Genomic DNA, 12,902 nt, shown 5'->3' with positions numbered 1-12,902 from the left:
CTAGTTGAACCAGCTCCGACATCTTCACCGCAGTATCTACGTGTCATACCAACGTATCAACAGCATCTTTCAAAGCCTCTTCCGTATGCGTGACAGAGGCTGAAGCCATTGCCTTGGCCATTCAGGACGCCGAGCACCAAACCAATTCCTTTGTCGTATTATCCGACACAAAAGCAGTATCTAGCCTGTTTCTAAATGGGACGGCACACCACTCAAAATTCAAAATTTTGGCCAATCAACTAAAAGCGCACCACACTATTATATGGTGTCCGGGACGCAAGGGACTGGCAGGGACCGCGAAGGCAGACCGTATTGCTCGAGGACTAAACGTCCGAGCAGTGGCAGGGCCCAGCGACGACCTTCCACCGAATTCTCGTGACATCCTCTTACAGCAAAGACAGAAGCGGAGGTGTTTTGGACATCGTCACTGGTATTTAAACAGCCAACAGAAGAGGGACTGGCTTCGTATTCAGGCGAATAGATTCCCCAACCTGCACCACCACAAAATACACCCCACGAGGTTCACTGACGAGTGCCCGTGGTGCACAGACACAGCCACACTTAACACATCACAAGGGAGTGCCCGAAGAGGCCTCCGCACATACACAACCGAATAATACACAAAAAACCACTCAAGAGGAATAGGCAGTGGGAGACATGGCTTGCGGACGAGGTCCGGGAGAGCCAATTGGCTCTTCTGAACCAAGCTCAGCAAGCCGCTCGTGCCAGTGGAGTCCAGGAATAGGGGCCCCAACCATCGTGCCTTCTTTTATTTATTTTCAATAAAGTTCTTACTCACTCACTTAAAAAGAGCAAAAGAGAAAACTGCCAGCAAACTGGCAAAAAAAAAGCAAACTGCCAATGATTTATCGTTAACAAGGTTTAACTGACACCAAACAGCCTCAAACGTTTCTTGACGCATTTCAATTCGATAGGACGAGACACGTTGATCTACTAACACAAGAACGGCCCCTCCATGGCTGCGGAGATCTTTTGAATAGCAGATAACGTATTCAGGAAATACCCCGCAGCTTGCTATGTTTTCGTGCAACCTAGACCACCTGCCAATAACCTTAGTTTGCTTGAGCATGCGCAGAAGGTTATCGAAATCTTGAACTTCATTCCTAACGCTACTGCAATTCAGAAATAAAAAAGAAATGGGTACAGGCGTATGTGGCTGTTTCGTCATTTCTGATTCATGACCCTACATAGAGGCTGAATATAATTGTTCTTGATATTGTAGAAGTCCCCGAAAGCTGGGAGCTTTGGAGCATTTATTAACATAACCTAATCACCATATTCGATCTCTCTCTATCTTTCTTGTCTTCCCTTGTTTGACAGCCTTGTTATCCGTCTTCATCTTTATTTGCTTCTGTTCTTGGTTGGAATCTTATATCCTCCCCGCCTTCTGCCATCATCCCTCCGTGGATGGCAATGAATAACGTTTAGAATGGAAGCTGATTTTTTCTTGCCTCATGATCCTTCGTATTAAGCAGTTTTCAGGAGCCCTTGTTACCTGGCAGTTTTGGTAACAAGATACTGGCTGGAGAACGGGGTCCATGAATCAAGCCCCCTTTTCACCGAAATCTTGTCTCAAATCATATCCGGTATCTAGGACCGATGCCGTTCGTCAGAGTTCCCTTTCATAGCAGGGTGGTATCTCCGTCGCTGCTCTGCAGACAGTGACTTTTCCCGGAGTGTCACCTTGTCTGTAGTCCCTAGTCCCTTATCGGCGACAAACCACACAGCTCTTCCAAAAGCGGTGAAATGAGGGTTGCCTCCTATTGTAGAAGTCCCCGAAACTATGTGGCTCAAAGCTAGCCACTGCCTTCAATGAATTCTTTTACCAAGTTTGTAGAAGCAGTTACAATCCTGACTTTACCTGTTTTCTGGATGACCGGACACCACAGTCACTATTTTTTGAGCCAACAGACGACAACGAGGTACACTCTACCTTTGATGCCTTAGGTGGTAGCTCTAGCTTAGATGCATTTAATGACCAAAGTAGGCCGGTAAAATATGTGTTACCCTTTCTCGTTCCATGTCTAACATATGTATTTAACACTGCACTGATCACAGGACAATTTCCCGCAGATATGCAGCTGGCACGAGTTGCAGCTATTTATAAGAAAGGTGATAGGAATATTTTAAGTATTGATAGGCCTATATCCATCCTTTCATATTTTTCAAATGGACTGGAACAAATAATTCGCTGTCTCCACTGTTTTTCTCTCAGGCACTCTGTAATTACTGATTGTCAGTATGGTCTTACACGGAATAGATCAACGGAAAACGCACTACTTGATCGAAAAGAACATATACTAAATAACTTTGAATCTCAACTACTTACATTAGGCATATTCGTAGACTTCAGCAAAGCGTTAGACACGCTCAACCACGACGTTCTTTTTTCAAAACTAGAACACTACGGTGTACGGGGACACGCCCTTAATGCAACATAATTCATACTTGAACTCCTGTTTGCAGTATCTTGTAATTGGAAACTACTCGTCTGAAGTCCTGCAAATAAAAAATGGCGTCCCGCAGAGCCGTTTATTTGGACCTCTGCTCTTTAGTGGCTCCACAAATACAAGCGTGTGTGTACTGAGAGGTCTCCGGATTTTTGCTCCACCAGACACATGCCTCATCTTGCGGAAAAGGTTTGCTGTAGTATGTTGTGGTCCTTAGGTAACCAGCTCTAGCCTGTGATCGTATTTCCGTGGACTGCTTTTTCCTAGACTTCCGCAACGCATTCCATTAATTTCCCCATTGCTTTTTAATTTAAAAGTTAGATTGTTTTAACACGAACCCCAAACATATTTATTGGAGAGAGGAATACCTACGTGACCAAAAACAACACGTGTAGGTGAACAGAGAGCAATGTGGAGTTGTGAATGCTACGTTGGGAGTTCCGCATGTTTCTGCCTGGCGGCAGGTGCTTTCGTGCCATATATAGTCGATACTAATGACCACTTCGAATCTTGCTTGAGAATTTTCGCAGCTGACCACATATTGTATCGCAAACTAAATTCATTTAATGAGTGTAACACAATTCAGAGTGACCCTAATGTAATAAATATGTAGTGTTTAAAATTAGGAATGAATCCCAATCTCAACAAGATCGTGTGTATGAGATTTTCAAAGAAAACGGCATCAGGCACATATGAGTATAAAATTAACAATATTGTGCGCATTTCTTGGTCACGTCTTCGTTGGGTGCACATGTTCATTATAACATCGGCTTCTTCGTGTTCATCGCTTGTGGAGACTAATCTTGAGATTGATCTGTGCCTTGATTGTCATCGGTCCGCCGCGTCTTCTGAGCCCATTAAAGGCCGTGTTAAGGCTACTTCAGACGTGGTGGAGGTTGCTCCTCGGTCCCCCGTTCTCTGCTCGCCTTCTCTACCTCCTGGAGCTTCAATCTGGTAGCGTTTGTGCCAGCTGTCTGCCAACATGCCGAAGGACGAGCCATCGGGCACTTCTACGTCTGCAATCTCGGCTCCGCCTGCCGCAGCCTCTCCATCTTGGATCGTCAGTGGATCCCAGCGCGTTCCCCATCTGTTCACTGGCTTTCACGGTGATGTCGAGGGTTGACTTGAGAACTACTACCGAATGAGTTTTGTTAACCGTTGGGACGAGGTGCTGAAGCTACGCCACGTCTCCTTCTATCTCACGGGCGTAGTGAAGACTTGGTTTTTCAACCATGAGATCGACCTCACAGACTGGAGTAGTTTCAAACAGCAGTTCCTACATGTTTTTGGTGCTCCTGTGGTTCGTGCCGTCATTGCAAAGAAGACACTCGACACTCGCAAACAACTCGGCGAGTCCTATACCTGGTAAATAGAGGATGTCCACGCTCTTTCTCGAAGCGTCAACGCTTCCGTGGCTGCATCAGACAGAGTGCGCAACATACTCAAAAGCATCGGGCGTCTCGCTTTCAATGCGTTGGCCATCAAGGACCCGGCGACCGCTGCTGATATTCTAGCTATGTGCCAGCGCCTCAGCGAACTCGAATCTGTCCGATTGCCACCCCGGACACCCCTGACAACAACCGTACCGCCGATGCCTCATTGCGCGCAATGCTCCGCGCAACCATACGAGAAGAGCTGAAGTCTCTTGGCTTCTCGGCAGGTCCATTCCTTCTCACGCCCCCAGTACCATTTTGCGTGACATTGTCAAGGATAAGTTGGCGTCCAAGGCGGGCACTGCGTATCCGGACCTTCTAGCCCCTAGGGACCCACCAACTAACGCGCAGGTAGCCGCAGTTACCCTCGCCCTTGTTGCGTCGATGCCTACAAAACCAACGCAGAGGCACTTGGCTTCGCTGTCTACCAACGCACGTAACCTTACTTTCCGCCATGGCGTCCCACCCGCCCTCTATGTTATTACTGTGGATATCGTGGCCACGTCCCATGTTTCTGTCACAAGCGACAGCCAGTCGAGCGTCGCGGATATCACACCTACGAGCGGGACGAATTTTTGGCTGGGACTTCTTTCCAACCCCATCCTTATGCTCCGCGTTCCGGCCCCTCTCCATCGTCACCTGCAACGTCGAAGACAGCTTTTAGTTACCGTCCTGCCAGACACCGCTCGCCGTTACCCCTTCGTCGCTCTACGTCCCCACTTCGACCAGCCTCTCTATTCGCCGACCATCAACCTGAAAAATAAATTCTGCTGCTTTTGGACGAAACGCTCCATTGCACGATAGGACAGAAATTCCTCCAGCGCGTCCGCATGATATGCTATCTGTTCTCGTAGAAGAAGTACACATGGAAGCCTTAATCGAGACTGGTGCTAGTTTGTCAAATATTCACAATGATTGTTGTTCGCGCATCAAGAAATATAACAGTCCTTATGATGGAAATACGCGACTCGCTGCTCAAGGGAATCCCATTCTACCTTCCGCCATGTGCACTGCCCCTGTCTACATTGATCGACTTCTGCATTATGCACAATTCGAAGTGGTAATTTCGTGTACCCAGCAGCTGATATTAGGATGGCATTTACTTTCTACGGCGTCCGCTTCCATCAGCAAGGTTTTCTCCACATGACGGACACCGCCTATTCGCTTCATACAGATGACGCACCACTTCGCCTGTTTGCTGCAGGAGACACCGAGCTACTTCCTTGCCATCAACCAATTGTTGTAATCGCGTCGGAGGTCATTAACCCTGGTGACGTGTTTGTTCAACCATCTGCGCACTGTCTCATAAGAGGGATAGTCTTTGCTTCAGGTCTGGTCAGGTTTGACAGTGGCTCCGCATTTGTCTGCGCTACCAACACCACGTCCGAAAACATTCTCATCCCTAAGGGCACTATGTTGGCTTGCGCCACTAAATCCCGGCTTCTCTCTGTTGTTTCTGTTGAAGCGGCTTCCCCTGAAGCTCCTTCTGTTGGGCGTTCCGCATCTCTCTCTGCCCTTGAAGCTGCCATCAGTTCCGACCTAAGCTCTTCACAGTCACAACAGTTGCTTGCTTTGCTGAAAATTATGGAGCTTCGTTTGACGCGCATGCCACTTCTTTGGAACGGACTTCTGTCATCACATCGCATCGCAACGCATCGGATAGAGCAGATGGCGCGTTCATTGCTCGTCGTCCGCATTGTGTCCGTCGGCACCATTCGAAGTCGTTGGCATTGACCTGTATGGTCCCCTTTCCACGACTCTCACCGGCAATTGATGGATAGTGACAGCCGTCGACCACTTGAAACGTTACGCCGAAACAGTTTGAGTAACTTCGGCGTCGGCTTCTGAAGTGGCTGCATTTATACTTCAAGCATCAATCCTCTGTCACGGTGCTCCTCGTGTCATCCTGAGCGACCATGGAAAGGCATTCCTTTCACAAATCGTAGGCGAATTGTTCGGAGCCTCCGGCACCACCCGCAAGACAGCCTCCAGTTGCCACCCTCAAATCAACAGCCTGACTGAGTGCTTTCATCGCACGCTCTCCGACATGATAGCCATGTACATTCAAACTGACCACACAAACTGGCACGCAATTTTGCCATTCGTGACTTTTAAGTACAGTAGCGCCCAACAACGCACAACTGGTTACTCGCCATTCTACCTCGTCTATGGCCATTCTCCGTCTTCTTTTCTTCGCGTCTCTTTCTTCTCCGCCCTGTCACTGTAGCTACATCCTCTTGTGAACAATATATATCACGCCTCGTCCACTTTGATCAGCTCGCCCGCATCAACACTGAAGAAAGGTAACAGGACCGCAAGAACCTCTATGACGCATCTCATATCGCAGTATTCTTCAGCCCCGGCAATAAAGTTCTACTCCGGACACGAGTTCGCATTCGTGGCTTGTGCGCCAAGTTTCAGTTTCGGTTCATAGGCCCATACAGAGTTTTGGAGCAGACTTCTTTCGGTAATTATCGCATCCTACCTATTGTGGTTCCAACTGACCGCCGCTGACGCACTGCCGAGATTGTCCACGTCTCTCGCATGAAGCTTTTCACAAGGCGTTCGCGGTCCCTTTAAGTTGCGGCCTGGCTGGCTACTCGCACGCGGGTTAAATTAGCGTGGGCATTTCTTAGTCACTTCTTCGTTGGGTGCACATGTTCATCATCACATCGGCTTCTTCGTGTTCATCGCTTGTGGGGACTCATCTTGAGGTTGATTTGTGCCTTAGGTGTGATCGGTCCGCCGCGTCTTCGGGGCGTATTAAAGGTCGTGTGAACGCTTCGTCACAATGTCACTATTAAGAATGTTCATTAATATAAAAAGTTGCAGTTTCGTCCGAAAGGCGCAGCGTCGATTCCAATAGCAAATTAGTGGAAAGCTATATGAAGTAAGGACAGTAGTTTGATCGGGATTATGAACTTGTAAACATAAGTAAACTAAATAAATTAACAAGCATGGTGTCAAGAAACACGAAAGCATCTCACTCGATGAACACGGAAACTCGCTGTCAAAACGTTGTGATGAGCAAGCGCGGCAGCAGCAGTGAGCGAACTGACCTTCGTGCCGCCGCTCGCTTCAACGCGAACTATATAAGCCGTGAAAACACAGCGCAGGGCGGACTCTGCAAGCTCTCCTGAGCAACGCCTGTTACATCGACTTTTGGTTTAGAGAACCATATTGGGAGCCTTATTTCATACTTACATAAGAATGTTGTCATCCTTTCATTCATGGCCGATCCAAATTTTTTAGAACACTGGTAATACCGATGTAGGCCCATAAAAAGTATGCGACGGTAAATGCGGACAAAACGGGACGATGATACGTTTTGATCATAAAACAAGATTGCCATTTGTGCGCCTAGCGTTAAACTCGTCTACACAATAGTCGAGGTCATATTTTTCTGGGAAAATATGAATATATTAAATGAACTATTCGTGCTTCAGGGACGGCTTTCTCTGATCATAAAAATACTAGATTAGCGAATGAACTGATAATTATTCTGTTTTACATGAGTGTCAGACACCAGAATTTCTGCGGTGATCGTGATTTAACTAAATAATTTCATGCTATGCCGAATATTCAATCAGCTCAGAAAGCATGTTCTAAAAGAACAAGTGAAGTAAACTATTCCACATGGCTTATAAATTTGCTGCAGGCCACGTGCTTTGCGCAGATTTCAAGAAAGATGGACCAGGATCGGCAAGTAAAAGCACTGCTGTTCTAGGTTATATGATATGCACTGCGGAAAGTAGAGTAATTAAAATTTTAATCGCAATAGCAGTGCGTTTCGCAGCTTATTTTGAGCCCAGATTCCAAAAAAAAAACTGGGTCAAGACGCAGTTGTAAGCAAATTGTTATGCTTTCAGTTCTTTAGGATTTCATTGTAGAAATCAATCATGACACCTGCAGTAAATAATTATGAAGTTATTACAAAAATGATAGGAAAAAGTAAAACGGCTGTCTAGTACTAAAGAACGTCGGCGCATTCGCAGATTTGCTCACTGTATGTCTTAATTCTGCGCAAATGGGCTCGCACTAAATTACAAGAGTCGGTATTGCAGATTATCAAAGTGAAGAAAGATAAGTAGCCTAGTGCGTAAGTTTCTTCAGTGTGCATCGTGTATTCAGCCAAAATGCACAACAGACAGGAATACGTGACAACATATCAGCTGGAGATCGAGTGACCGCTTACTGCACACACTTCCATGGTTTAGAGCAGAGATGACTTTAGTTTATGCTGCTGAATGTTTATACGAGTTTATGCTCCTATAAACATTCAAGCATAAACTCCGAAGATAGGAGTTTATCCTCCTATCTTCGTTGAGATTATGCTCCTATAAACATTCAAGCATAAACTCCGAAGATAGGAGTTTATCCTCCGATCTTCGTTGAAAAACTTCTGGACAGATTGCCGCCTTATGAAATATGGCGATACGCCCATATGATATTGTTACACCACTACGCATGATTTCTGAATGTTCTCCTGAATGTGATTTTGAGAAACGTAAATTTTGGAAGGCTGTGTTTGCTCCTTACTACTGAACATTGTAATTATATGCCTTATTTAACGTCAGATACCTAAAGTACTTGAATAAATCAAGTGCAACTTGAAAAGCTGCCGTCCTTGTGGTGATGTATTATCACTAAGCTCACAGTCTTGAAGTGAAGTAGATTGCCCTTCTGGTCATAGCGAGCGACACTCGATAGCGAGTTCACATCCCAAAATGCATCAATTCTGCTCAGCTGGCCTTGTTGTGACAACAGCAATATTATCAGCTTTCATTGTGGTACACGATGAGTCGATTAATCATTGGGTTGGCTTCATATTTTAAACATAGAGTACTGTTCCAGCAGCAGTTATTATTTTGAGCAGGATAAATGCTCTATGTACCGTGTAAACCATGTAAGGGAAATGGGTTGACTTTGATTCTGGCAATCTTGAGTAAAAACCAAGACGGTAGCAAATTATTCATACGGTGTGAAATTATTTTGCTCACTGTATGAAACGCTATGTCCACAGGTTGTTCACCGCTTCTGTAGCTGGGATTTGTCGTCGCTTCAGGAAGCTAACGTAAGCATACGCTCTCTTTTGATCGAAGCAGCTAAATTGAAACACTGAATGACGCACACAAGAGCACGAGTGCGTCAAAGAGATCAATGACGCCGGTATAGAATACATGCCATATTCTTACCATTCGGCTTCTCGCACGCGCGAGCTCGCTCCTTGACAGCCTTTAAGTCATAGAAACTCACAAGCGCATGAACGTGACTCACCATTATTGTTTTCGACTTATACAGCAGGCTTATACATTGACTTTCGTAGGAAATTTTCTAGGGGCTAATATGGTGCAAATGTATACATGCGCTGCCCCTACAACTCTTCATCCCACATGATAATCACTTAGATAAACTTTGCCTCTACTGCTTTGGACAACGTTTTGGTTTCACGTTTAAAGTTGCTACTGGCATTTGCGATTTGCTGCATGGCAATGCTTATCCGTGTTTAAACTCTCATTTCTGCCATCATGTTGATTTAGCAGTATACAAATAAGAAGTAGCCATTAAATTATCTAACATATAGTTACCTATGGCGACTCTCACTCCACAAGACGTATGCAGACATAGCGATAGGCATACTCAGACGTGCCGAAACTTACCTATTATTTGATATTCCATAAGAGAATGGAGTTGCAGTCAGTGTAAACCACTTAAATGTTTCAAAGAAACTGACGACTGAAGACTAGCACGCAACACACATTGGGCGCAATTCCCTAAGCTGCGCCTTTCGTACGCAACTTCTTAGCCCAAAATGTCGCACTGTCGCCCGAAAGGCGAAGCATCGATGGCGATAGGGAATTAGAAGAGAGCTGTACGAAATAAGGATAGTAGTTATTACGGCTGTATAAAGTCGTAAACATTCGCTTGCTGACTAAATTAACAAGCGTGGCGTCAAGCACTCACAAGTAAATATAAACACACACTCGATGAGATCGGACTCGCTGTCAAAACGCTGGTGTGAAGAACAGCGGTAGCAGCCGCGAGCGAATTGACCTTCGTGCTGCGTCGCGTTACAACGCGAACTAAGCAACGACAACACAGCGTACGTGAAGGTATCAAGCGGCGGTGCACCTAGACTGCACTCATCGCAGATCGCTTCGGAGATAGGGCCTGCACGGCCGCGCTCACCCACGCCAAATGCAACCGCCGCTGAAGTTGAACCCCCCCCCCCCCCCACCACCACCACCCACACCAAACGCCTTCCGCGCCTGCGGAAAACGGCACGCTTCCTCACTGCCTTCCTCCTTTGCGCGCTCGAGATCAATCCACCATCCTTGGCTCACCCTCACACACTTTCACTGGCACCTACAGTGTGCTAACACCATGGCCGCGCGCCATATGCTGTAGGTGCCAACTGAAAGTATCTCAGGTGGAGCCAAGGATGGGGGAGTGATCTCTAGTGCGCTAGGGAGGGAGACAGTGAGGAAACGCGCCATTTTCCGCACGTGTGCAAGGCGACTGGGGAAACGGGGGGGGGGGGGGGGGGGGGTGCATAGCGTTCGACTCTAGCGTCGGTTGCTGCTGAGCTCGGCCGCTAGGTCCTACCTTCGAAGGAATCTGCGATGAGTAGAGTCTAGGTGCACCGACGGTTTATACCATCGTGTACGCTGTGTTCTCGCCGCTTAGTGCGCGTTCAAACGCGAGTCAGAACGCAGGTATAATCGCTCGCTGCTGCTATACCGCTGTTCTTCACGCCAGCGTTTTCACAGCGAGTGCCCACTCTCATCACGTGTGTGTTTACATCTGCGTGTGAGTGCGTCACACCATGCTTTTTAATTTATTTAGTAAGCGAATGTTTACGAGACTTATAAGGCCGATATAAATACACTGTTTATTTCCTATAGCTGTCTACCAATTCTCTATCGACATCCATGTTTCGCCTCTCGGGCAAAAGTGCGACATTTTGGGCTAAGAAGTTGGGTACGAAAGGCACAGCTTAGTGAATTGAGCCCCACATGTGTTGCGTGCTAGTCGTTAGTCGTGAGTTTCTTTGAAACATTTAAGTGGTTTAGGCTTACTGCAACTCCTTTCTCTTATGGAATATCAAACAATATGTAAGTTTCGACTCGTCTGATTATGCCTATCGCTATATCTGCATAGGTCTTGCGGAGTGAGTCAAAATATGTGACTATATGTTGGATATTTTAATGGCTTGTTTTTATTTGTATACTTCTAAAACAACACTATGACAGAAATTAGTGGGTAAATGCGGATAACCATTACCATGCAGCAAATCTAAAGTGACAAGATCAAGTTAAAACATGAAAACAAAACGTGGCGCAAAGCCGAAGAGGCAACGTTTATCTAAACGATTCTCATGTAGGATGAAGCGTCGTACAGGCAGCGCGCGTATACACTAGCGACATATTAGCCCTTTGTAAATTTTCTACGAAAGTTTATGTATAAACGTGCTCTATACGTCAAGAAAAATAATTATAATGGGGAGTCACGTTCATGCGCTTGTGAGTGTCAATGACATTTCAAGTGTCTCAACGTGCGAGCTCACGCGTGCGAAAAGCTGAAGGGGGAAGAATTTGGCATGGAATTCCATACCGCTGACTTTGAGTCCTTTGACGCACTAGTGACGTATAGGGCTACGAAGTGTGTACCCACTACAAGTCTTACAGCCATGCTTCTATACAAATACTTTTTGTTCGGTTTTTTTTTTTTTTTTTTTTTTTGCCGGACAACATCAGATCCGAACGCCCTCCCATACCACGTTTGTGTAATTACTTGCCCGACATCGTTCTTAAAAAATGTCTTTATCGGCTAAAAAATAATCTGTGCTTTCAGGCTTCTTTTGTATTGGCTTTATTTGTTTTTCTTTGTTTTATGCACCAGCGACAGGTAGCTTTCATGTTGAGCTTTTTTTTAAAACATGTATTACTCTTAGTTGTGTTATCAAGTGTTCCCATCCTTATGTAATACCCGTAGCAATGGGGTATTTCAGGAAATAAAACTCAACTTAATTGAACACACACATGCGGTTCATGAGCCAAATACACCAAGAATGCTTCGCTTGACGTAGATGTCAACTGGACTTGAGTCCTCAAGTTTTTGTTCAATTTTTTTTATCGGGATAGCAATTATATGAACACTCGAGCCATATTTCCGCCGTCACCGTCGCCGTGATGTTCCGTATAGAGTCCAAGTGCGAGAACACCATGGCCCCGCCCCATATGCTGTAGATGCCAGTGAAAGCGTGCGAGGGTGAAGCATGGATGGCGAATTGACCTCGAGCGCGCAAGGGAGGAAGGCAGGGAGGAAGCGCGCCGTTTTCCGCACGTGCGCAAGATGCCTGGGTAGGGGAGGGAGGGGGGGGGGGGGGGGAATAGCGTTCGACTCCAGCGGCGGTTGCGTACAGCGCGGCTCAGCGCAGCCGCGTAGGCCCAATCTTCGAAGCGATCTGCGATGAGTAGAGTCTAGGTGCACGGACAGCTGATACCTTCATGTACACTGTGTTCTCGCCGCTTAGTTCGCGATGAAACGCGAGGCAGCAGGAAGATCAATTCGCTCGCCGCTGCTACTGCTGTTCTTCACGCCAGCGTTTTGACAGGGAGTATCCACTCACATCGAGTCTGTTTATATTTACTTGTGAGTGCGTGACACCAAGCTTGTTAATTTAGTAAGCGAACGTTTACGAGTTTATACGGCCGATATATAACTACTATCCTTATTTCGTATAGCTCTTTACTAATTCCCTGTCGCCATCGATGTGTCGCCTTTCGTGCGAATGTGCGACATTTTGGGCTAAGAAGTTTGGAACGAAAGACGCAGCTTAGTGAATTGCGCCCCATGTATGTTGCGTGCTATTCGTCAGTTGCCAGTTTCTTTCAAATACTGAAGTGTCTGACACTGACTGCAACTCCATTCTCTTATGGAATATCAAATAATACGTAAATTTTGACACGTCTGGGTATGCGTATCGTTTATCTCA

This window comes from Dermacentor silvarum, chromosome 5 (genome assembly GCF_013339745.2).
Source record: "Dermacentor silvarum isolate Dsil-2018 chromosome 5, BIME_Dsil_1.4, whole genome shotgun sequence".
Taxonomy (NCBI): Eukaryota; Metazoa; Arthropoda; class Arachnida; order Ixodida; family Ixodidae; genus Dermacentor; species Dermacentor silvarum.
The sequence above is the reverse complement of the archived record's forward strand: the minus strand, read 5'-3'. Positions refer to the sequence as shown.